The sequence below is a fragment of the Equus asinus genome, chromosome 8 (assembly GCF_041296235.1).
Source record: "Equus asinus isolate D_3611 breed Donkey chromosome 8, EquAss-T2T_v2, whole genome shotgun sequence".
Lineage (NCBI taxonomy): Eukaryota > Metazoa > Chordata > Mammalia > Perissodactyla > Equidae > Equus > Equus asinus.
In genome coordinates this window covers 52,941,309-52,968,761 of record NC_091797.1, presented here as the reverse complement: position 1 = coordinate 52,968,761, position 27,453 = coordinate 52,941,309, and the positions used below count along the sequence as shown (strand labels likewise).

The 27,453-nt window shown below is 39.7% G+C and overlaps 1 long non-coding RNA gene across 1 annotated transcript; it reads left to right on the top strand.

The window, feature by feature from the left end:
• LOC139046089 (uncharacterized) lies at positions 1-27,183 on the top strand. The gene is made up of 4 exons (XR_011505642.1): positions 1-175; positions 4,818-4,939; positions 6,381-6,441; positions 25,970-27,183. It is a non-coding gene; the product is annotated as an uncharacterized lncRNA (long non-coding RNA).
• Positions 27,184-27,453: the final 270 nt, after the last annotated feature.

Genomic DNA, 27,453 nt, shown 5'->3' with positions numbered 1-27,453 from the left:
GAGGAAAAGGAGATGCAGGAGGGAGAAATGACTTGCCTAAAGTCAGTTATATTTTAGGGGAACAAATGGAAATGCTTTTAGAAGGATGCTTTTAGTTTTATATGAAAAGTTCTCTAGTGAAAACTCTAAATGGATTTTCATTTTTATAACCCCGGTGTAGCAAACGAACTGTGAGGTAGGTGATATTTGCCTGTAAGATTCCAAGCTCCTTTCTTCTTCCGTTTCTCATTTTAATGTTACTCTTGCTGATTTTAATTTGTCTCCTTGTTTTATCAATTACTGAGAGAGATGTTGAAATCTTCAACTATGACTATGGATGTGTCTATTTTTCCTTTCAATTCTGCCAGTTTTTGCTTTGTGTGTTTTGAAATCTGTTATAAGGTGCACACACATTTAGGATTGTTATGTCTTCTTCGTGAATTGATCTTTCTATCATTTTCTAATGTCCCTTTTTATCCCTAACAATTTTCTGTTCTCTGAAGTCTGCTTTGTCTGATTGTTAATATAGCTATTCAGCTTTCTTTTGATAGGTTTGCACAATTTACCTTTTCTCATCCTTTTACTTTTAACCTACCTTCATCATATTTGAAGTGAGCTTCTTATAGACTGGTTATAGATGGACCATGGATTTTCTTTTTAGTCTGACAATTGGTGTGCTTAGACTATTTACATTTAAGATAACTATTGCTATATTCAGATTTAGGTCCACATTTTATTATTTGTTTTCTGTTTTATCCCTGTTTTCATCCCTCTGTTTCCCCATCCCTGCCTTCTTTGGGATTATTTAAATGTTTTTTAGTATTCCATTTTAATCTTTCGATTGTATATTTGGCTATATCTCTTTGTACAGTTTTTTTTTAGTGATTTCTCTAGAGATTACAAACAAAATTTAACTTTTTTACAGTCCACTTAGGGTGAGTATTTTACCACTTCAAGTGGAATATAGACACCTTGCCACTATATACATTCCTTTGCCTTCTCCCATTAACGTTGTAGTTGTCGTATGTATTACATTTATATATTTTGAAACCCAATCAGACACATAATTTTTGCTTTCGATCATCCCACATACTTTAAAGAACTAAAGATGAGTAGTCTACCATATTTTCCTATATATCTAACATTTCTGTGGCTCTTCCTTCATTCTTGATACTACAAATTTCCATTTGATATCATTTCTATTCTGTCTGAACTTTTTTGAAGGTTTTTTCTTTTGGTAGGTCTGCTGATTAAGAATTCTCTTCATTCTCCTTCTTCTGAGGATATCTTTAGTTTTCCTTCATTCCTAAAAATTATTTTTGCTGAATATAGAATTCTAGATTGATAGTCCTTTTCTTTTGGCACTTAAAAAAAATATCATGCTATTTCCTTCTGCCTTCATGGTTTTTTAGGAGAGATCCACAGTGAACTGAAACATTACTCCTTGTAAGAAATGTGTCATTTTTGCTTTGGATGCTTTTAATATTTTTTTATCTTTATTTTTTAGCAATTCAATTATGATATGTCTTGGCATAGACTTTTCTGTGGGTTTTTCTGCCCTGTTTGGAGTTCCCTGAGCTTCTTCTTGAATCTGCAGCTCTGTATCTTTCACAAAATTCAAGAGATTTTCAGCAATCGTCTCTTCAAATATTTTTTTCTGCACTTCATTTTCTCTTCTCCTTCTAGGACTCCGATAATGTGAATATTAGATATTTTGGTATTGTCACAAAGGTCCCTACAGCTCTGATTATGTTTTCTTTACTATTTTTTTCACTCAGTTGTTCAGATTGGGTAATTCCTATTGATATGTCTTCAGTTTACTGATTCTTTTCTTTGTCATCTCCATTCTGCTGTTGAGCTCATCTAAAGAGTTTTTATTTGAGTTATTCTGTTTTTTAGGTCTAAATTTTTTATTTGGTTCCTCTTTATAGTTTCTATTTCTTTGATGAGAAATCTATCATTCTATCCTTCCAGCCATTTCAAGAGGATTTACTCTTATTTCTTGGAGCATGTTTGTAATAGCTGCTTTAAACTCTTCATCAAATAATTCCAACATCTACATCATCTCAGTGTTGACATTTGTTGGTTGCCTTTTTTCATGCAAGTTGGGATTTTACTAGTTCTTCATATGCTGAGTCATTTTGGGTTTTATCCTGGCCATTTTGAATCATGTTGTGAGACTCTGGATCTTATTTAAGTCTACAGAGAATTTTGAAGACAACCTGGCTGGATTCAGGCCACAAGTTCCAAACAGCCTTCTGTAGTTTTGATGTCTGTTCCATCTTCAAAGCCTAGCATTGCTATTCAGATCAGTCCAACATTTGCATCATCCAGTGGCCATTCTGGGACCTGGGCTGTAATCTATCACCTAGTCCAGCTCTCAAAGCCTATGGGATGCTGATTAGGATCAAATTTATACTGCTACAGCTCATGGGACTAGAAGTCTATAAACACTTTCATGGGGTCACTTTCTTGAGCTTCTCCTTCTCTGCATCTCCATGATATATTCCAGTTCCCTGAGGCTTCCCTTTTTGGTCTTCTGGCCAGAAAACTAGGGCTTTATTTGTCCACTCTGCCATGTACTTTCTACTATGTGCCCATATCCAGGGCCAAGAAGTGGAAGACAGAGAAAGAAAAATAAGTATTGAGGCTTCCCTCACCCACTTGGGAGGAAAGACCCCTCCCTCAGAGTTTTAGATGCCTAGAGGCCACTGGAGCCTGGGAAGCAAGAGAACAGAAAGAAAAGAAAAATTTATGGAAACAGGGATTTCCCCCACTCTCTCTGTGTATTAGGAGACCCATTTTCTTCTCCTTGTGCTAGAAATAGACAGCTTCTCCTGGAGATCTTTCTGTCTGTGCCGATGGTCACTTCTGGGTTTCAAGATGCCTTGAGTCCAGGCCAAAAAAAAGAGGTACACTCACTAATGGCTTAATGGGACTAGGAATTCTTGTGTTCTTCCTCAATCTATCGGCTTTTTTACTTATTACTTTTTACTTTTCAGAGACCTCAAATAGCTGTTCCATGCAATCTGTTCAAGTTTACAACTGCATTTGGTGGGAGTGATGGGGTGGAACGTGCTTCTCCATCTTACTGGGAATCAGAACTCCAGAAGCTTTAAAAATACAAAATAAAACAGATACCTGGGTCTCCACCCCAAAGATTCTGATTCAGTGTGTATGGGATGGGATATGAGCAAAAGTTGTTTGCTTGTTTACAATAGCCCTTATGATTTGAATATAACCAAAGTTGAGAACCTCTGTCATAAACAAAGCTGGCTAAGGGCAAGTTTTATTTTAAAATCCACAGCTACGTTTTGTTATTATCTTGACCAGACATTCTACTGGATATTTTAAGGGTTATTTAACTTTATTTGAATATGGTTAAGAGTTCATACTCTAGAATGGGTTGTACCTGGTCTTGAATTCCTACTAGGACACTCGTTAGTTGTACGATCTTCAACAATTGGCTTAACCTCCAGGCCTCAGCTTTGCATCTGGGAAATGGGGATAATAATAAACCTCCATGAAAGGGTTGTTGGAGGATTAAGTGAGATAATGAAGGTAAAGCACACAGCACAGTGCGTGAATATAGCAAATCTTCAATAAATATTAGCTATTAGTACCACTCACATTTTACAGGTGAGAAATTTGAAACTCAAAAACATGTTTTTGAGAAACTCAGAAACCTGACATGTGATGAGGCCCTCTTTGGTGATTGAAATGCTTCAGATATTTTTTGAAAATATCTTTTTTTGGTTTTGCCTTTTTGAAAAAGAAGTGTCCAATTCATTTAAATATTCATGTGTGACAATTAAGAGGATGTGGCTTTTTCCAGGAAGCCCAAGTGGTAATAACTTGTGGGCAGTGTCACAAGTGGAGAACACTTTTTTTTCTAGAAAATTTCAGAGACCTTTTCTTTCACATGTGCAAATGCTTAAGCTTTTGCACGGTGATAGAGCATAAAGAAATCTCAGACCTGTAATTTCCTCTCCTGTCACTTCGAGCCCAGGAACAATGGTTTTTTTTTTTTTAAAGTTCTTGAGCAAGATGCATACAGATTTAGGATGGTGTTCAGAAGCATCAAGTAGATGATTGCTAGACATATAATCCATGTAGATACATAGTATACAGTATGATACAGTATTTGTAATTAGTGGATGGTGTTTTATTATCTAGTGAATTTTAAATTAACAAGGAACTTCTCCCAAGTTTTCTAAATTAAAGCCTTCGAGTGATATTTTAACTTATTTGCTTCTCAAAATGTATGTTTAATTTTAATTTTCCCTTCTAGTTCTTCCCTTCTTACAGTTCTTAAAGCAGAACAACATGTTTTTCTTCTAGGCAGACTAGGTCCTGGTACTCTCCTAGGAGAAGTTCTATCATTATAATATGATTCCCTTTTTAAGAATCAGGAGTGGTGGCTCACTCTTACATTTTATCTGCCAATTTATTAATAGGAATAGCTCTTTCGAGATCTTTATTCCATCACGTAACATTACCCACGTCAGAAACACAACATCTAGAATAAATTTAAGGTACCTTTTAAAACCACACTGTTGAAATATTCACAAGCTGTAAATGTTTTCTTGGTCTGTCTGTGTAGGTGGAGGGAGGCGGGGTGTGGTAATAAAATGGGAGGACCAGGTAAGAGCGGCTAAATATATAGGGGAAATGACTCTCCTGCTTGTCTGATGGTAAAGGTCAACATTTTCCCAAATCCAGATTTGACATTCAGAACAAATCTAACTTCTTCACATCTTCATGGAACAATGACGAGTTCTTTACCTCGTGATTTCTATTCCTCAACCTTCTAACGGCATCTTTTGCTTCTTTGTCAGCCATTCATGGTAACTCTCAGTCTTGAGGATTCAGCTTTGGCAGACAAGGGTCTCACATTAACAACTGCATTTTGCTAAAGTCATGGTACATGGGAACAAGGAGTTGTTGGCAGTATGGCCCAGTAAGTATCTCTCTCTTTTTTTTCTTTTTTAAAGATTGGTAGCTGAGCTAACATCTGTTGCCAATCTTTTTTTATTTCCTTTCCCCAAAGCCCTCCCAGCACGTAGTTGTATGTTTTAGTTGCAGGTCCTTCTGGTTGTGCTATGTGGGACACTGCCTCAGCATGGCCTGATGAGCGGTGCTAGGTCTGCGCTCAGGATCCAAACCAGCAAAACCCTAGGCTGCTGAAGCAGAGTGCACAAATTTAACCCTTTGGCCACAGGGCCGGCCCCACTATCTCTCTCTCATGCAGAATCTAGAATAAGTGCCACGGACAATAGCTTGAATGGGGAATCTTAGAAATAATCCATGACATAACTGTAGTGAGTCAAAGGCTTTTTTGGAAAAGGTTGAGTGTTTATGAAGCAGGATTGGGAATCCTTGGCTCTGAATTGCCCCTACTATGTGTACAGAAAGGGCAGGTGGCTTTTAAGATATTAGCACCTCTGCTAATGAAGCCTCTTTGAACAGAAGTTGAAATAGGATGCACAGGCTTATATGAGTACTAAGTTGTTTTAGAAAGAACACAAATGTGTCAAGTTAGGTTTTTGCTTTTCATTTTCTAACACTATGGCCCGATGGTTTAGGAGTAGTTGTGTCTGAAAAGGAAAAGACAGATGTCCACGCTGATCCCAGCCATACCCCTTGTTGATGTCCCACTCTGTGGCATTTGTCCTGACAGTTCTTCTCTTTTCAGCAGGCAATATGGAGGAGGTGCATAAATTTGGATTTAACTAGATTGAGTCTTGGGACTGCTATTTAAAGCTATCAATGGGGTGTATCTCTTCTCTGAGCCTCAGTTTCCTCATCCATAAAATAGGAGCAAAAACAATAATGACCCACTAAGTTATGATGATGATTAGAAGAGATAGCAGTTAAAACTAACTTTGAGGGCCAGCCCTGGTGGCCTAGGTTAAGTTCAACATGCTCTACTTTGGTGGCCTGGGTTTGGTTCCTGGGCGCGGACCTATATTGATCTGTTAGCAGCCATGCTGTGCTGGTGGCTCACATACTAAAAAATAGAAGAATACTGGCATGGATGTTAGCTCAGGGCAAATCGTTCTCCCCCAAAAAAATTTTTTTTAAAAAGATAAAATAAAAATAACCTTGAAAACCATGAAGCTTTAAACAAATGCTAATAATAACAATGGCAATAATAAACATTTATTGAACATGTACAAAGTGCCAGGGGCTGCACTGAACACTTCTCATTGGTCTTCTCCCTTGATCCTCATAGCAACCGAAGAATCGGGTGCCAAACACGACACTTGGCACCAAGCAAGGACTCAATAAATGTTTTTTAAAGGATTTTCAGAGGAGAAAACAGGTTTACTCAGTTTGGCGAGCCATTCTTTCTTTCTTTCATTCATTTAATGTCCAAATTCATGCATTTAATTCTGCAGAGAAAGACTTCAAGCTCCTTGAAGGAAGGCCACACATCTCTCCAGTTCACCAGGATGCCTGGTACGAATGTTCGAATATGTTTAGATCATTTGTTCTCAACAAGGGGTGCTTTTGCCACCTAGGGGACATTTGGCAATGTCCAGAGACCGTTATTACTTGTCGCAATGTGGAGGGGCTACTGGCATCTATTGGGTAGAGGTCAGGGATGCTGTTAAACATCCAACAATGCACAGGACTGCCCCTTACAACAAAGAATTATCCTGCCCCAAATGTCAATAGTGCTGAGGTTGAGAGATGTTGATTTAGATAAATGAAAAAATGGATGAATAAATGATTGCATGTGCTGAACCACCTCCTAGAACATAATTTGTCATGCAAACTCTATCTAGACATGAAAAGATTGCAAGCTTTTTCCGATTCTGGCCCTCAACATCATTTCTTCCTGCTGCTCATTCCTCCTTTTGTGTTTGGGGAGCCTTCTCCCAGCAGAGATGACTATGCTTCATTCACTTCGATGATACAACAACTAAATAGAAACCAGAGAGAAATCCAGACAATCTTTTCTCCAAAGACGATTGTCCCCCCATGCTACCTCCACAAAAGGGATTTTGCTAAAACAATCTCTTTGACTAGATCTGATCAGCCAAAATGAGAAGAAGAGCCAATTTCAGCAAGTTTAAAACATGATTTGTTCTTGGTACTTTTTAACTTTCCGTCTGTATTTTTCATTTTACTCAACTTCTCACCTGCTTTGAATTTATTTTATCTTTCCAAATTATTCATATTTTTGTGAGCAACACAATAATTTCTGGCATGAGGCAGGGAATAAACAAATGAACTAAATAGCAAAGAGAAGTATTCCAATGTAGCATTTCTCAAACATTTTCATTTTCTCCACAAGTATTTCTTGGGCAGGGTTAGGGAAATTCTTTTTTCTGTTAAGAATCACTAACCTTCTGTATAAAGTTACAAATAAAAATGAAGCAACCAATAACCAACCTATGGGGAGGGGATGGGGAGCGATACCAATGGTGGGAGATATAGAATATATTTGATTTGCTTTAAAATTTTGAGGAAAAAATATACAACTTTGACTTATAAATACAAAAATATAAAGATGCTTCAAGTACATATGATCAAAGGAAATCAGATAATGCATAAGAGAAAGAGGCTGAGAGAAAGAGGAAGAAGAAGGGAAATACAAAGAGAAACAGTACTCGTGCGCAGAAAGAAGAGAAGATCAGAGGGATAGATAAAGGCCAGTGTCTTCTAACCACTGATTGTCTGCAACCTTCAGCCCCTTGTCTTTCTTCCTCACAGTTTGACTCTCCTGTCAGGTAAAACCTCCAGAGAGTATTGGTCCACATAGATTTCATGGTGGGACTTAGGAAATATAAAATGAAAATAATCATTTTTCACCTTTTCACTGTTCTATTAACCATTTTTTGCCTCAGAAAGCAGGAAGACTATTCCTTAATTATTTGTTCAGCAGTCTCCTTTTGTCCCGCCCTCCCTCCAAAGCCACCAATAATCCTCTTTCCCTTTACAGAATGAACTAGAATGACACAGGGCTTGGTCTCCTACCACTTACATTCTCTAAGAGAAATAAACAAAACACACACACAAAAGCCAACTAAGGGGAAGTCAGGAAAATTTGTTCAAGTATAAGCAAAAAATTTGTAATTTTCTTTTCGTTGCAATATTGCAATACTCTTCTACAATTTTCAATTCTGAGTGGAAAAATGGTTGGCAATTTTACACATACCTCCCTTCACACACACACACACACACACACACACACTCACACTCCAATAATTACTTTGTTGGCTGAGCTGACCGACATTTGAAATAATAAGCATATTTTTTTTTAGTCATGAATGATGGCACTTGGAGGTTAGTTATCCTGTGTAAAAATTCCTGGCAGATTAATTGCTCTGCCGTTTGACTGTTCAACATTAAATATTTGATCTCCCATAATTTCAATATTAAAGCCTTTTCTAATTTGTTGTGTTTACATCACGAAAGCAAAATGTCTTTGACTAACCAAAGACATGTTTAGCTCTTTCAAGATTCCAATAATAAACAAATCCAAGATAAAACATAAATTTACCCTACTATGAGTATACAATTGACAAAACAATTTTGTGAAAGGATGTTACAGAAATCAGGCGGTTCTTTGAGGGAAAAGAATGGTATTTGTATCTTATAATCATGGTATAGGAAATTTTGAAGTACTTGAAAAGTATTACTCATTTTCCTATGAAAGTAAGGATGTTTCTTCATTCCCTTGTTCCTAATCCTCCCTAATAACCTAAGAATGAGTAAACAATATCACAGGAAATCATCTAGAAATTTTATAAGCCACAATTATCTGATTTACAGCTGCGGTTGCTATCTGTGCCCCCCATCTCTGAAAATGTCACGGTGTCTTAGGCTGGTGGATGGTCCAAGACTTTGTTGGAAAAGGGTCACCCAGGTCCTCAACACTGCTTCCAGACTTTTCTCACTGCTGCTTTAATTTCCCATTAGATGTTCATTATAAATCGATGTTTCCGAGAGGGCCCTTCTTTCCAAAGTATTGCCTGTTTCTAATTGCTATGATATTGAAATGTCATTACTAGTAATTCATTCACACATTTCATACTTATTGAATGCTTCCTGGGCACAGGAGAAGACAGATTACAATCTCTCCCCTCAAGAGTTTGTAGATTTGGTGTTTGAACTAAGGCAATAATGGATTTTAAAAGTCCACTAGTAGGCTACATACTGTATGATTCCAACTGTGTGACATTCTGGAAAAGGCAAAACTATGGAGACATGAAGAAGATCAGTGGTTTTCAGGGGCCAGGGGGAGGGAGAGATGAACAGGTGGAGCATAGCGGGTTATTAGGGCAGTGAAATTACTCTGTATGTCACTGTAATGGTGGATATATGTCATTATATATTTATCAGAACCCAAAGAATCTACAATGCCAAGACTGAACCCTACTGTAAACCATGGACTTTGGGTGATTTTTATGTGTCAGTGTAGGTTCATCAATTGTAGCAAATGCACCACTCTGGGGTGGGGGTGGGGTATTGATATTGGGGGAGGCTATGCATGTGTGGGAGCAGGGAGTATATGGGAAACTGCTGTACCTTCCTCTCAATTTTGCTGTGAATCTAAAACTGCTCTAAAAAACTAAGGTGTATTAAAAAAAAAAAAAGTCCACCAGTAAAATGTAATATATCTTGGAAAGGGCAAAACCTTCCATCAATGAGCTGTTCTGAATTCTAAGTACCTACCAGTTTATTCAGCGCTTTTGCAGTGCCAATAGCAAAGAGCTGGATATTTGAAAGGGCTTTGATGAGAGAAGATTTTAGTAGGGAGACTTTTAGGAAGATATCTCTGGAGAATGGAGCACTATCCAGAGAAAGAAGGCCAGCTGGACCATTGTAGGAAGATAGAGAGCAGGCAACATTTGTTTGAGGAGGTTGGGATATGGGGTTTGGGAGGGTGACATGTGAATTAGAGTCCCACAGAAGGCAAGGTGATTCAAAAGACAATGTGACTCAGAATGGATCGAAGACTGAACTATAAGAGCTGAAACTGTGAAACTCTCAGAAGAAAACAGAGGGGTAAATTTTCCTGACCTTGGATTTGGCAATTGTTTCTTAGATATGGCAACAAAAGCACAAGCAACAAAAGAAAAAAATAGATAAATTGGATTTTGTTAGAACGGAAAATTTTTGTGCATAAAAGGAAACCACTGAGAGAGAAAATATAACTCACAAAATGAGAGAAAATACTTGCAAATCATGTATCTGATAAGGTTCTAGTAACCAGAATATCTAAAGAACTCTTACCACACAACAACAAACAGACAAATAATTCAAAAAATGGGCAAAGGACTTGAATAGACATTTCTCCAAAGAAAATATACAAAAGGCCAACAAGCATATGAAAAGATATTCAAAGTTGTTACAAATTAGAAAATGCAAATCAAAGCCACAAGAAATACCACTCCACATCCACAGAGATGGCTATAACCAAAAGAAAAAAAAGGAAAATAACAACTGTTGGCAAGAATGTGGAGAATTTGGAACCCTTTATACGTTGCTGGTGGGAATGTAAAATGGTACAGCTGCTGTGGAAAAAAATTTAGTGGTTCATCAATAAGTTAAACATAGAATTACCATATGACCCAGCAATTCCACTCCTAGGTATGTACAACCCTCCCCCCCCCCAAATTAAAAGCAGTTGTTCAAACAGAAACTTGTGCATGAATATTCCTAGCGGTACTATTCACAATAGCAAAGAAGTGGAAACAACCCAAATGTCCATCAACTGCTGAATTAATAAACAAAATGTGGTATATCCATACAATGGGATTCATTCATCCATAAAGAGGAATGAAGTACTGATACATACCAGAACATGGATGAACCTTAAAAACATTATACTAAGTAAAAAAGCCAGACACAAAGGGCCACGTATTATATAATTCCATTTATATGAAATGTACAGAATAGTGAAATTCACAGAGATGGAAGGCAGATTAGCGGTTGCCAGGAGTAGAAGGATGGGAGAAATGGGAAGCAACTGATTAATGAGTATGGGATTTCTGGGAGGGGAGTGATAAAAATGTTCTGGAACTTGATATAATGGTGATGGTTGCACAGCATTATGAATGTACTAAATTCCACTGAATTTTACTGTTTAAAATGGTTAAAATTGTGAATTTTATTTTATGTCTATTTTACCACAATTGGAAAAAAGTTGGCTTATGGTCAAACAAACTGGAGTCAAGCAATGTCTCCACAAACAGAATAAATTAGTAAATTGATATAGGTGTTGGGAGCTTTTCATTGGAACGATATCATTTTCCTGTCGCTATGTCACTTTGCACGTGTATAATCTAGAATACAGCATCATACTTGCACAGAGCCTCAACTAGCGTGTAGTGCCTGTATGACTACACAGATGATCTTAAGTAGTGTTTAATAAGTTAATGAAAGTAGTTCACCAAATGTAATAAAAAATGGCGATGTGATTCCATTTACTATTTTGCCTGACTTTCGACTAATAGGCTAGACATCCCAGCACCATGGCTGCACTGAGAGATTGGTTTGTAGATTACAGAATTGTCTAGTTTCTTCTTGAATTGGGGAACATACAAGTCTCCAACACGTCCTTATTGTCAAACAGGCAAAGAGGAATAGGGTCATGTACTATCCTGATCTTACATAAACCATAGACGGCTGTAATAGTACCTCCAGCTGAGGAAATTGCGCCCTGGAAAAGTTAAGATACTTCCAGGATCTCCCTATAGGATGTGGAGGAGTCAGGCTCAAACCTACCTTTGCCCGGTTCCTAAGCCTTTCCCCTTCTCCACGCGACAGTCCAAACATTTCAGCCAGATGTTCAAGCTCTTCACAATCTGTCACCACCTGTTTAAACACCTAATTTGAAGCTTCATAACTTCAGTTTCCCACTGAATCAGGCTGATCTTCTCCTTATCTCATGAACATGGCTTTGCATTTCTAGCTTCCAGCCCTGCGCTGCTTGCCCTTCTTCACTCCTATCGTCCTCCTTACTGTCTCGCATGTACAATCCTTCACGGGCTTCAGAAAGCAATTCCAGTCCCACGTCATTTGTGAAAAATTCTCTAACCACTCCAGCTTCTGCCTAATTGTCTTTCTTTAAAAACAAAACAAAACTAAAACCACTTTGAGACTCATTATTTGTACAACTAATCTAGGCCCCTTGCCATTGTTGGACACAACGGTTTGGTTTGTCAGTTTCTATTTCACCCTCTTTCCATAGCAGGGTTTCTCCACCTGAGGGCTATTGATATCTTGAGCCAGATAATTCTTTGTCATGGGGAGCTGTCTTGGGTATTGTAGGATATTTATCAACATCCCCGGCCTCTACCCTCTAGATGCCAATAGCACCCATCCCCGAGTTGTGACAACCAACAATGTCTCCAGACATTGCCAAATGTCTCTGGGGCAGGAGGAGGGGAGTAAAATCACCTCCAGTTTACAACCGCTTTTAGGGTACCTCCTGAACCTCAGAGGTGAGAAAGCTGAAAACTACATTTCGCAGACTCTTGCAGCTGGGGTTCAGGACAGGAATTAGGTTCTGGCAAGTAGATGAACTGGCGCTAGATTTGAAAGGCTACAGTAAGATGGAGACCATCTTCCTTTACCTTTGACTGTTTTCGAAAGGTAAAAAGGGTAGTGGAGACACAAAATACTTCTGCAGCAATATTCCATGTCCATCCTCCTGGGTGTTGAGAGAGAGTTGCGCCCAGGTGTAGGGGGAATGGGGTGGGGTGAGGCCTGGCTGGTCTCAGTGTTCCAGATCCCATTCTCTAGTTTTATGAATGTCGAGAGGCAATTTCCATAAGAGCACAGCGCAGGCAGCTTCCTGATCCCTGAACAGCAGTTGTCAAAGTGAGTTCTTGAATTCAGCAGATCCGGTGGTGCCTTCAGAGTTACCAGTTCTCTGGGTGGTCAGTTCTGTAATGTTATAGGGGGCCAGTTGACAGTGAGCTCTTGAACCCTTCCACAATTTTTTATATACCCAGTTCACATCATCAACCTTTTCTGAATAAAATAAGTGGTTTCTCTTTCCTGCACTGAACCCATATAATGCCTTACCTATGGTTATTTGACTCTTTCATTAATTTCCTTTCTTTCTGAATTAAGTTTCCTACAGGGAGGACTCACATTTATTTCTCTCATCTGCCTCCCATAATTTCTATCCAGAGCCATGCTCAGAGTGGGAACAAGGAAAGCAATTTGACTAATTTGTGCTTGGCATTCAGTTAAAGCTTGCTCAGTGAATAAAAACTTGGAAGAAAGGATGGAAAGAAAGAGACTCCCTAGTCTTCAGCATGTTATAGAATCTGGACCTGCACATCTCATCCAGGAGAGAGAAATTGCTTCTAGTGAGAAACCATTGCGAGACTTTCTTATTAATGAACTCAGTCACATCATCCATTCCAGGCAAATGGTCATGTAAAATATCCAGAACACACTCCCTAGAATAATATCATCCAGGCTTTTGGCTCTCGATAACTATTAGCTGATGACTCCCAGGTTTACTTCCCCAGGCATGGCCTCTCTCCTTGTATACAAATGCCTATTGGACATCTCCATTTGGGTCACTAACATTCACATTAAATGTAACATATCCAAAGCCAAACTCTTCTCCTAGCCCACTCTGCTTCTTTCTCTGTCTTCTGCTTCTTAGCAAATGCCACCACCATCCTTGCATGCCAAAAAACCTAGAAATCAACATTAGTTTCTCCCTTTTCCTCAAGCTCTACTGTCAAAGTATCAGCAATCCTGTGTTTTAACTTAAAAATTGATCTAAAATGCATCCACTTCACTCCATCTCTGCTGCTTCCACCTTAGTTCAAGCCACTATCACCTTCCTTACTGGTCTCACCACTTTCATTCTTCCCCCACATTTTAAAACATAAATTGGACCATGACTTTGCTCTGTTTAGATCTGGTCTATAGCTTCTCATTAGAATAAAATCGACACCCTTTAATCCAGTGAACAAAGCCTAACATGATATAGCCACTGCCTAGCTCTCCAAACTCATCCTATCTCATCCTTCTCTTATTCTCTTTTTTGTTCTTTTGCTAGAAAAGACTCGCCCTGAGCTAACATTTGTTGCCAATCTTCCTCTTCTTTTTCCCTTCCCAAAGCCCCAGTGCGTGGTTGTATAGCTTAGTTGTAAGTCCTTTTAGTTCTTCTACGTGTGCTGCTGCCAGAGCACGGCAACTGACAGACGGGTGCTGTGGTTCTGCAGCTGGGAAACGAACTCGGGCCACCAAAGTGGTGAGAGCGCCAAACTTTAACCACTAGGCCATCAGGGCTGGATCCTCCTCTTATTCTTTATCCGCAGCCCCAGCTCTTCTTTCTGTGCCTTGAATTCTCTAAGCTCCTTACTACTTCAGGGCCTTTGCACTTGCTTATCTCCTCATACTCTGGCTCTTTGCATGTCTAGTTCTTTTCATCTTTCGGATCTTAGCTCACATGTCACCTTCCAGATGTGCTGTGCTAGATCAGCTCATCTTAAGTAAACCCCACCCTCTAAGTCATTTGCTACCATATCACCCCGTTAATTTCCCTCAGCACTCAGTACCCTCAGTACCTTGCCCACCTCTCCGTTTGCTTGTTTATTGCCTGTGTCCCTCCACTAGAAGGTAACCCTCACTGGGGCAGGACCACCTATTTTTCTCCCTGCTGGTATTCCTCACCTGAAACAGTGATTGGCACATTGCAGGTCCCAGGAAATAGTCATTGAATGAATGAATAGTAGACTACATTCTTATCTATGTTGTTTTATTATGGCAAAATACATATAATATAAAATATGCCATCTTAACCATTTTTAAGTGTTTAGTTTAGTTGTATTAATTACATTCACATTGTTGTGCAATCATCACCAGCCTCCATGTCCAGAACTCTCCTCATTTTTCAAAATGTAACCTCTCTACCCATTAAACAATAACTCCCTGTCCCTTCCTCCCCCAACCCCTGGCATGCACCATTCTACTTTCTTTCTCTATGAATTTGACTACACTAGGTAGTCAAATAGAGTCATATAAACATAATCATACAGTGTTTGTCCTTTTGTGACTCGTTTATTTCACTTAGCACAATGTTCTCAAGGTTCATCCATGTTGTAGCATTGCCAGAATTTGCTTCTTTTTTAGGGCTCAGTAATATTCCATTGTATGTATATACCACATTTTGTTTATCCATTCACTCACTTAGGGATACTTGGGTTACTTCCACCTTCTGGCTATTGTGAATAATTCTGCTATGAACGTGAGTGTGCAAATACCTCTTTGAGACACTGCTTTCAATTCTTTGCGGGTATATATACATATCCAGAAACATAATTGCCAGATCATATGGTAATTCTATTTTTAACTTTTTGGGGAACCGCCAGACTGTTTTCCATAGCGGTGCATCACTTTACATTCCCACCAACGGTGCACAAAGGTTCCGATTTCTCCACATCCTCACTAACACTTGTTATTTCCTGTTTTGTTTTGTCTTGTTTTTTATAGTAACCATCCTAATGGGTGTGAGGTGATATCTCGTTGGGGTTTTGATCTACATTTCCCTAATGATTAGTGATGGTGAGCATCTTCTCATGTGCTTTTTGGCCATTTATATATCTTCTTTGGAGAAATATCTATTCAAGTCCTTTGCCCATTTTCTAATTAAATTTGTTGTTGTTGCTGTTGTTGAGTTGTAGGAGTTCTTTAGATATTCTGGTAACTAGATACCTAATCAGATATATGATTTGCAAATATTCCCTCCAATTCTATGGGTTGTCTTGTCGTTCTGTGGATTGTATCCTCTGATGCACAGAGTTTTTAATTTTGATGTAGCCCAACTGTTTTTTTTTCTTTTGTTGCCTGAGCTTTTGGTGTCATATCGAAGAAATTATCGCTAAATCCAATGTCATAAAGATTTCCCCCTATATTTTCTTCTGAGAGCTTTATAGTTTTAGCTCTTATGCTTAGATCTTTGATCTATTTTGAAGTAATTTTGGTATATGGTGTAAGATAAGGCTCCAATTTCATTCTTTAGCATGTGGATATCCAGTTTCCCCAGCAGCATTTGTTGAAAAGACTGTCCTTTCCTCATTGAATGGTCTTGACATCTTGTCAAAAAGCATTTGACCATATCTGTGAGGGTTTATTCTGGGCTCTCTATTCTATTTAATTCGCCTATATATCTGTCTTTATGCCAGTACAACACTGTTTTGATTACTATGGCTTTGTAATAAGTTTTGGAATGAGGCAGTCTAAGATCTCCAGCTTTCTTCTTTTTCAAGATTGTTTTGGCTATTCAGGGTCCCTTGAGATTCCATACAAATTTTAGAATGGATTTTTCTATTTCTGCACCAAAAAAAAAAAAAAAATCATTGGGATTTTGATAAGGATTGCATTGAATCTGTATACCACTTTCGGTAGTATCGATATCTTAATGATACTGTCTTCTGTTGAATTCTGTATCATAGTATTTTCTTAAGAATTTTTTCATCAATATTCATCAGGGCTATTGGTCTGTGTTTTTCTTTTCTTGTAGTGTCTTTGTAGTGTCTGGCTTTAGTATTAGGGTAATGCTGGCCTCCTAAAATGATTTTGGGAGCGTTCCCTCCTCTTCAATTTTTGGAAGAGTTTGGGAGGATTAGTGTAATTCTTCTTTAAATGTTTGGTGGAATTCGCCAGTGAAGCCATCTGGTCCTGGGCTTTTCTTTATTGGGAAGTTTTTGATTAAATCTTTTGATTAAATCTCCTTACTAGTTATAGGTCTGTTCAAATTTTCTGTTTCTCCATGATTGAGTCTTCATAAATTGTGTGTTTCTAGGAATTTGTCCATTTCATCTATGTTATTCAATTTCTTGGCATACAATTGATCACAGTGCTCTCTTATAATTCATTTTATTTCTGGAAAATCCGAAGTCATGATGCCTTTTTCTTGTGTGATTTTAGTTATTTGAGTCTTCTCTCTTTTCTTAGTCAGCCTAGCTAGAGGTTTGTCAATTTTCTTGATCTTTTTGAAGAACCAATTCCTGCTCTTCTCCAAGGGAAGGGGGATTAAAAGAAAATAAACACCTTTAAGATAATTATAAACTTGGCTGTGTAGGAAAGGAGAGACTTGTTGAACTAAAAGTGACATTGTCACTGCTTAGGTATGAAGTTGGCACTATTTCTGGAAAAGTATTTTGGAATTCTTCATTCCAGACACAGTTAAGCCTGAAAAGGGGGGACCTTATTGTGTGCTTTGTGCAAAATAGATAATTAAAAAAATAACAATGAACAACTTATATTTACACATGCTTACTATGCAGCAGGCGCTGCTCCAAGCACTTTACATCTATTAACTCATTTAATTCTCATAGTAACCCAGTGAGGTAGGTACTAATAATAGTCCCATTTTCCAGATGAGTAAACTGAGGCAGAAGGTTTAAGTCACGGCTAGTAAACATCAGAACTGTGATTTTCCCATTCAGGGAGTCTGGCTGCAGAGATGCTATGCTGCCGCTACTAGTAAATGCATCCTTTCGATGGTGGTGTTGGGGATGGATGAATCACACATGCAAAATGGTCTTTCCTTTAAAGTTTGCCAGTAGGCCTGAATGTTACTTAGAAGCTGCCAATGAGATGGCCTTGAAACATGTTTGCCCAGCCCAGAAAGCTGGCTTTTGAGTCCAGGTCTTCACTATTCCAAGCTGGGCTCTATGTTAGCTTTCTTCTCAGTGTCTGGACATCCTTTTGAATCTCTGTGATGGACATACTCACCTGCCAATAAGTTAACAATCACTCTAACTCAACCATTGTCAGCATCATGGTCTGCACTGCCAACGTGACACTATGCTGGGCACTTGGGCATGCGTGATTGGTATTACCTTAGGTAGCTACACTTCTGCCCCTCCCACTCCTGCTAGCATCTGCCCCATTTTCAGACCCACTGTGCTCCCTTCATACTGTTGCTTTGGGCTCATCAAATTTCTCACATAAAACCTGACTGCTGCCTCTACTTTAAGGCTGGCCAATTTGACAGGGCCTGTTTTAAAAGGTCAATCTTGTTACTCCTAGAGAACAAGAGCAGCCAAAGCAGAACAGAGTCGAAGCATCAGCGCCCTGGTCAGAAACTTCCCAGGGATTAGGGGAGAGGAGGGTGGATGGAAACCTTCCTTGACACAACGCTGGGCCGCAGCCCTGACGCAATAATCTGTAAACACACACGCATATGCGCAGTAGTCACAGATTTCTTCTCTCTCCTGCTGGAATAGTGAGTCGGGGAAAAATATTGAGCCTGAGCTGGGACGTTGCTAGCGAAGCAGAGATTTCAGGTGAGAAGTAAATGTGCAGAGCCGATGCAGTGACCTTTCTTATTCGCAGTGTTTTCATTCTGCAGCTTGCGCGGCAGGGACCCTGACATCAGAAGCTCTCATGGCCCGAGGCTGTGTTGAAGAGGAAATAAATGAGCCTGCCCTACTTCCAGAGGCTCTAGTAATCTGTGTGCGGCACAGAACCCGGGCTGGGCAAGATGTGTGTGGACGAGCGACCTCTAGTGGCTGAAAATGGGAGCTGCATCGCCTGCTCTGAAAGGCAGAGGAAGGCAGAGGGGGACCCTGAGTCAAACTACAGGGTCTGTTGAGAAGATCCTGTTTGTCCAACACTGTCCTGGGTGTTAGGGAGGATTCAAAGGAATTACAAGCAGGCAATCTTAAGGAGCTTATCCTCCGGCCTGGGGAAATCAAAAGAGCATGTGGTTTCTCTATTGACTTGATGCCACAGGAGTTTCGAGAAAGGAGAGGACCACATGGATCAGCGTAATCCAGGAAGCTGAACCCAGAAGGACAATTGGACTTTAGATGAAAAGAGGGAGGGCATTTCGAGGTGGGAGAATAGCACGAACCAAGCAGGCAGGAAGAAAAAACCTTGATGACACACAGCAGAGATTTCTAATGAAAAAAATCTGATGGTCTGTGTTGTGTTGGGATGACTGAAAACTAAGCCATGTGGCCAGAAACCCAAGAATAGACCATCCAGCCCTCATGAGCTCTTTGCACAGGATCCTTCTCAGGTCTCCACTGGAAACCGCCTCACACCCAGCCTTGGCGGCTCTTTCAGTCAGAATGGAGCAAAGGGATTGCTCTTTCTGCCCCAGTGCATGGCAGGGGATGGGCTTATGAGGACATGACCAGTGGTTGCAAACTCAAACGCTGCCCCGGCCAAATAGTTAACGTAAATGCATGAAACAGACTGGGTGGAGGATTCTGGCATTTCAGAGATGTCAACTTTGGTTTTAAATTTTGCAGTGACATTTAGCTAGCCTAGAGTCATGAATGCAACTGGAAGTAGTGGAGGCTGTGACAAAAAAAGGGAGGGCTGGGACCTTCTTACAATGGGCAGCAGTGACTCAGCTCTGGCCAGTTGTTACTGTCAGGAATGCAGGTCTGCTTGCCAAGTATTCCACGCCTGCAAAAGAAGTACATTATCTCAAGTTGTATGTGAAATCTGTGTTTAAATGTTGGATCTCCTTTTTAAAACATGGTACAGGTCAAACAAAACATTTGGCTTGCAGGTTGTCACTTTATGAATCGGGGCTCCGATTAATCAAGTTTATTCTGAAAACTGTTCTAAGACTGAATTAAATAGACAAATTTTACTATAATTCTTATGATTTGGGGGAAAACGGTTGAGTGTGGGGACCACCTTACTTTCTTTTTGATGAAGGAGGGAAGTATTTTTTCTTTGATGGCTGCCTTGAAAGGAGCTTGCACGGAGTTCCAGGAGCCCTTTGCTCCTCTCTCCATACCCCTCGTTGGCAAGTCGGGGTCACCTTTCTGAGCCTCTGTTTTCTTTTGTTTATTGAGACATAATTGACATATGTTAGTTTCAGGTGTACAACAGAATGATTTTGTGTTTGTGTATTTTGTGAAATGATCACCACAATAAGTCTAGTTAATATCCATCACCACACATGGTTACAATGTTTTTTTCTTGTGATGAGAACTTTTAAGGTTTACTCTCTTAGAAACTTTCAAATGTGCAGTAGAGTATTATTAACTATGGTCACCAGGCTGTACATGACATCCTCGTGACTTACTCATTTTATAACTGGAAGTTTGTACCTTTTAACCACTTTCACCCATTCCACGCCCCCCGCCCCTGACCCTGTGCCTCTAGCAACTACCATCTGTTCTCTGTATCTATGAATTCAGTTTTGTTTGTTTTTTGTTTTTAGATTCCAGATATATGTGAGATCCTATGGTGTTTGAGCCTCTGTCTTCTCATCAGTAAAATTGGCAATCTAATTAGAGGTCCTTTTAGCTCAACAATCTCTCATTCCTAAGGTGCCATCTGTGTTTAAAATTCCATGATTCTTATTCCAAGGTGGAAGAAGATGTGTTTTCCAGTTGATTTCACCTTACAGAAAGCTCAGAGAGAGTTTCATTTTGTGTGCTAGGCTCCTGTCATTCTTCTTTTTTTTTGAGGAAGATTAGCCCTGAGCTAAGTAATGCCAATCCTCCTCTTTTTTTTTGCTGAGGAAGACTGGCCCTGAGCTAACATCTGTGCCCATCTTCCTCTACTTTATATTTGGGACGCCTACCCCAGCATGGCTTGCCAAGCGGTGCCATGTCCACACCCAGGATCTGAACCGGTGATGCCGGCGACACGGAAGCAGAACATGCAAACTTAACTGCTGCGCCACCGGGCCGGCCCTCCTGTCATTCTTTAAGGGAGGCAGTGCAGTACAGCAAGGTCATTGTCAACCTTGGCCGCACATTAGAATAAACTGGAGAGTATTGCAACAAACCCAATGCCAGGACCCTTTCTGAGCCACTCAGACGAATTGAAGGGGACTCTGGCAATGGGTCCCAGGCATGGGGATGTTTTCACGGCTCCCCAGGTGATTGTAATGTGCAGCCATGATTGAGAACCACTGGTGGAGGCAGAGGTAGGCTTTCAACCCAGGTTCTGGAATCCGGCAAACCAGGGCAGTGGTGAGCCACAATGGCACCTGAGGCAACAGGAAAAACGTGGCCCCTATATACACTTATCAAAACACCCTCCCCTAGTTTGGACAAGGTGGGAAAAGATAATAAAATCTCTACAGAAATCATGACGACTATAAGGTCTGTGTTGCCCAATCTGTTCTTGCACTATTGTCAGCCTTTGTCAACCTGGTGGGGACTTGATGGTCGGCAAGGGTGGGAACCGAGAGCTGATCGGAAAGGATTGTTCCTGCTGTGCAATAATGCAGAGTTGTAAAACGAACCGCCAGCAACAATAGCCTGTGTTTAGTTAACATTGTGATAGTTTGCTCATCATGGATATTTTTGCATTAATTTAGACTTTTAAAAGATATTGACTTCAAATGGTGTTTATCTTGATTACTCAGTTTTTTGCCCCTGCCTTAAATTCTGCACCCGAGTAGAAAGCTTTACTCATCCCACCCTAATCCCAGTTCTGAACCTGGGTTCAAATCTTGCCTCTACTCGGGTAAGTGACTTAATCAATCTAAGCCTCACTTCCTCCTGTGTAAGATGCGGTCAATGCTAGCACCTCCTTTACAGCGCTGTGAATTTTAATGAGGTGATGTAGCACAAAGTGGGACTTGTCTAGGACGCGCTAATATGGGTTGGCCAATATTACATAGGGAGATTGTGTAACACCACGGAGACCATGGTTCTAAATCTGCCTCCTTATTCTACGAAAGTTGGCTTACCAGGGTTTGCCAGCTCTCTTTGGGTGTAGGATTGAGGTTGTTCAACATTATAAACTGTCTCCAAGCAAGGGGTTCTAGATTAGAGGTGTTCAGACTCTTCCAGAGAACCCTAGGGATCCAGGAATATTTATAGGACAATATAAATTACCGGATGGGCATAATTATTTTAATCTGTTTTATATATTTGACTCTATGCAAATTTTATTTAAATCAATTTAAAGAAAGAGTTTCATTGATTGAAAATGTTTGAGAACTACTCTTCTGGATTATGTTTCTCCACAAAAAATTCTGCTGGGGGCCGTGTGAAACTTTGGATTATGATCCAGCAGGTGTGGGGTGGGGCCTGAGGTTCTGCTTTTGTAACAAGCTCCCAAGCAGGATTGGGTACAAAATTTGTGGGGCTCAGCACAAATGAAAACACAGGACCTTTTTTTCAAAAGTTAACAATTTCAAGATGGTGATGACAAAGCATTAAACCAGGTGCAGAGCCCTTCTAAGCATGGGGCCTGTGCCACTCTACAGGCCACAGGCCCAGGAAGCCCACTCGGCTCCCAGGTTATACCCATGCTGCTGACCCACGACCACACTTTGAGTAGCACGGGTCTAGTCAGTGGCGTCCGATAGAACTCATTGTGATAATGAAAATGTTCTAGATGTATGCTCTTCAATACAGCAGTCACTCAGCCACATGGGGTTATTGAGTACTTGGAAGGTGGCTAGCGTGACTAAACCTCAAGTTTTATTGAATTTCAGTTAAATGTAAACAGCTCCATGTGTCTAGTGGCTACCATATTGGACAGTGCAATTTTGAAATTTGATTGTTAACTTTCCCCAGCAGGGCAGCTTCTCATTCTTAGCAAATTGTCAGTCTTCAAGTTGACTACAGAACATTATAGTTAAGGGAAGTCAGGCCAGGTGATTTTCTTTGTGCTTTAACAGATCTTTCTAATCTTTTTTCTATTTTAATCTGACAGGTAATGCAATTCCAAATATTCTCACGGCAAAGACCTGGCCTCATCTGGGAAATAATAATTTTTTACATTAAAAAAATTCTATTTAATTTACTGTGGAAAATATTGGCAATTCATATGTTAAACCTTTCTTGTCTCTTTTCATAGGAAATGATTGACAGCCTTTAAGTGCTGTCTGTGTCTTTTAAAACTAACGTGAGTGACACTCTTCAGGCAGAACACACTTTCCTGAGGCTGGAAATGTGACTTGATCTCCTTGATGTGAAGATGGTGTTCAGGTGTCTGGGCTGGTCCTCAGGCTTTTAGCTCTCTGTGGTCAGACATCTTGTTTCTGGTAATTAGACTGAGCCTGCACACAGAGTAAGGACGAGGAGGACTCGCATGAGTGCCACCAGGCTTGCTATTATGAAACAAAGAGGCACTTCAATTCTGAAGGATTTTTTTTTCCTTTTAGCTTGGGCTGAATGAAATCTCCAAATTGCTAAATTGCTGATCTCCAGAGAGGTTTTCTCATTTCCAAACTCTGTTCAAGACTTTAAACTTTCTTTTTGAAACAGGATTAATTGGGCACTCAATGAGAGAGAGAGAAGATAAAAATCTAATTTCTTGAGTTAAAGAAATGGAAGAAGATGCTACCTGATGTCAGAAGACCAGGAAGGAGAGAAAGAATGTGAGAAGGGGCTCGTTTAAAAATAACAGCCAAAAAGCCAAGCTCCATTCAAATAGGAATTTACAAGCACCAGGAAAAAAACAGCTCTCGGTTTCTGTGACTTTTTTCTTTGGATCTGTAGTTAGTTCTTGGCTCTTGACATCAAAGCACAAAGCACAGGAAGGATTAAACATTCTCCAAACGGGTTACTGCTTCGAAGCCCCAAGATACACTGTTTAGAAACCTAACACCTCAAAACAGACCCAGGCATTTATAAGAAGTTAGTAAATGAGAGAATGACAATGGGGGAAAAGGTGGTATTATTCTAAAGTGTTAAGTCAACTGGCCAAACATTTGGGCGAAATAAATATTGCTTAATACTTATACTCTAGAACAAAATAAATCCCAGATGGATTAAATATTTATGCGCTAAAAATAAACAAAAACCCAAACTATAGAAGTGCTGGTAGAAGAGTGAAATTTCAGGGTCAGCAGTGTGTGTGTACTTAATTTGACCACAGTTTACTCTCCCTCTGGCAGTGCGGGAGTGGTTGCGTGTCTGTAAATCCACACCAATACCTGACATTACCTGGCTTCTGGTTTTTGCCATTCTAATAAGGCATAAGTTTGTTTTAAAATGCATTTTTTGTATTACTAATGAATTTGAACATCTCTTCAAATAATTGTTAGTGTTTTGGGGATCCCATTTTCATAAAATGCCTGCTTATATCCTTTGCTCAATTTCCTTTGGGATTTCTGTATTTTTCTTCTTGATTTGAGAAGGTGCCTTGTGAATTCTAGATATTAATCTCCTGTCAGTTTGGACACTGCAAATACCATTTTCCTCTTCGTCATCTATTAACTTTATTTAAGTTAGTCTTTGTTGCACAGAAGTTCTTCATTTTGATGGAATGAAATCCATCTCACACCGATCCATAAGTGGATGCAGTGTGTCTGTGATGGGAGCTGGAGGCAATTAGAGTGTCCGTTGCTGGGAGAAGGAGGACTGAGTGAAAATTAGAAGCAATGAACCAAATGCACACAGAACATCAAGGATGGACCTTAAAAATATAGTGCCTCATGAAACAAGTAGGGAACAGAATGAGATATAAAACACAATATCATTTCTGTCAATTAAACGTGTGAACATTATATAATACATATTTAGCAAAACATATGCAAATGAAAAAGATACATATTTAGCCCATTAGAATGGTTGTAGGGGGGAGGTTGAAATAGCAAATGAGGATTAAAGGGAATAAATAAATAATAGAGGAGCCTAGGAAGGCTCAAGCACTGATAGTGTCTTATGAAATGAAGAATATAACTAACTGAGTCGACTGCACCCATCTATCCTTCACTCAAATACTGAAAGAGAAAATACTGGTAAATATTTTTATCGTGTTAAGGTAAGAAAAGACTTTCTAAACATGATGCTAAGGACAAAGACTATACAGGAATAGGATGATAAAGCTAATGACAAAATATTTTTTAAATTGTGGTAAAATATAAATAACATAAAATTTACCCTCTTAACCATTTTTAAGTGTACAGTTCAGTCACCTAAAGGACATTCAGATTGTTGTGCAACCAATCTCCAGAACTCTTTTCATCTTACAAAACTAAAATTCTGTACCCATTAAACAACCTCTTCTCATTTCCGCCTCCTCTCAGCCCCTGGCAACTACCATTCTACTTTCTCTCTTTATAAATTTGTCTACTCAAAGTATCTCAGATAAGTGGAACTGTACAGCATTTGTCCTTTTGTGACTGGCTTATTTCACACAGCATAATGTCCTCAAGGTCATCCATGTTGTAGCAAGTGTTAGAATTTCCTTCCTTTTTCAGGCCGAAGAATATCCCATTATATATACATACTACATTTTGTTTATCCATTCATCTATTGATGGACGCTTGGGTTAGTTCCACGTTTTGTCTACTGTGAATATTTGTCTATTGCTGCTATGAACAGGAACATACAAATACCTCTTTGAGATCCTGTTTTCAATTCCTTTGGGTATAGATCCAGAAGTGGAATTGCTGAATCATACGGTAATTCTATTTTTAATTTTTTGAGGAACTGTCATATTATTTTCCATAGTGCTGCATCGTTTTACATTCCCACCAACAGTGCACAAGAGTTGGAGTTTCTCCATATCCTTGCCAACAGTTGTTATTTTCTGGGTTGTTTTTTTAGTAGCCATCATAATGGGTGTGAGGAACATAAAATATATTTTTAAAAAACATACATGAAATTTTAAAAACATCTAAAAACCTGTGGAAAATGTTAGCAAGATACATGGTTTATATTTCTAATAAATAAAAGACTCAATAAGAAAAAGATGAATAGGAATTAAAAATAGACCATGGATATAAATGGCAACTTATTAGAGAAGAGCACAAATAGACTACAAGTAGCTCATAAACATGCATACATGTTCCTCCTTTTCAGTAATTAGAGAAACGTAAATTAAAACAAGATGATGCCATTTAGAGCATGTCAGTTGGCAAAGATGGAAAAAAATGGTAATACTCAGTGATGCTGAGCATGTGGGGAGCAGGTGCTCTCAGACAACACTGGTTGAGGAGAGAAGAGAAACTCTAGTCGTCTTCAAATGTTCATTCTCCCCATTTTCCTTGGTAGTTGAATCCATTATTTTTTTTTTTTTAAAGATTTTATTCTTTTCCTTTTTCTCCCCAAAGCCCCCAGGTACACAGCTGTACACTCTTCATTGTGGGTCCCTCCAGCTGCGGCACGTGGGACGCCGCCTCAGCGTGGCCCGACGAGCAGCACCATGTCCGCACCCAGGATCCGAACCAACGGAACACTGGGCCGCCTGCAGCAGAGCGCGCAAACCCAACCACTCAGCCACGGGGCCAGCCGCCTGAATCCATTGCTTTTTAAGCCAACTACACTGTTGCTTGGAACAGAGACAAGATCCCAGGTTCTAGCTGTGACCGGTTTTGGCTGATGAGATAAAAGTGAAAGTGTTGTGTAGGAATTCTGGGAAGCTTCCTTAAAAGAAAGGAGAAGGGTGTCTATTTTTGCTCTTCTGCTTCTTCCCACTGCTTTAATGGAATATAACTGTGATGGCAGTCACTCCAGTAGCCATCTTGGGCCACAAGGTAACTTTGAGGATGGAAATAGGGTGGTACTGGTGCTAGGAAAGAGAGACCTTGGGCATAGATTTAGGTGTCTGAAACTTGGCCTCCTGGCTCCTATATAGCCACCTACAACCAGAGGTCTCCATTCAGCCACAAACTGGCAGTGGAAAACTCCCATTAAAGACAGGTGAGCAGGGGCAGTCACATATCTCTAAGGGGACCCCTGACCTTTATAAGCCTCCATCCCCTCTGAAGATGACCAATGTTGCCTGAAACAAATATTATAATAAAAAAGTATTATCAAAAGTTCATAAAATGCAATATGTGTAATAGAAATTTAAATGATTTAGCTTTCCACTGCTCTGTTTTGTAAAATTTTAGCAAATAGACTTCTGAAGTTATTAAAGCTTAAAGCTGCACTAAGACTTGTGGAACGCCTCATGTGACAGGTAGCACTTCCTTTGACATTAGTTTCACTTTAGCTACTCGTGCACATGTGTGGGTGATATACTTTCCGTTTCTTCCGAAAGCCTTTCTGTTCCTTTTTAACTGGTGCTCTATGCACGTAGAGAGCTGCTAACGTGAACTCACTCCCTGCTCTCCAAAGTCATACTATTTCCAGGAAGTTATGAATGAGGTTGTTGAATCAAAGCAAAGGCATGGGAAGAGGTTTAAAAATGGGGGGACTGGTGGGTTCATTTGGCCTGGAGAAGACGAAACTCAGCACAGGATAGCGTCTTTAAATTCCTGAGGGGCTCGAGAAGCAGAGATTACATAAGGAAGTGCTTTCTATGAATAAAAGCTGTCCATCCAAGAACAGGGCTCTCTTGAGAATTCATGAATTCCCTGCTTCTCCTGTAGAGGACGTTGCTCCAGTGGACTGCACCAGGTCAAGGTCCCATGATGCACTGGGGTTTTGTGACTGACTAAACACACAACTGCCTTATCAAAGGATGAGAAGAAGATCTCAGTGGGAATTGAGTGTCTGAGGAGGAAGCTTTGCAGCACACTCCTGGCAGCATGTGGGGAGTAAGTCTGGGGTGTGAGCTCAATTTCCTTAATGCCCTACTTTCCAGTTGACC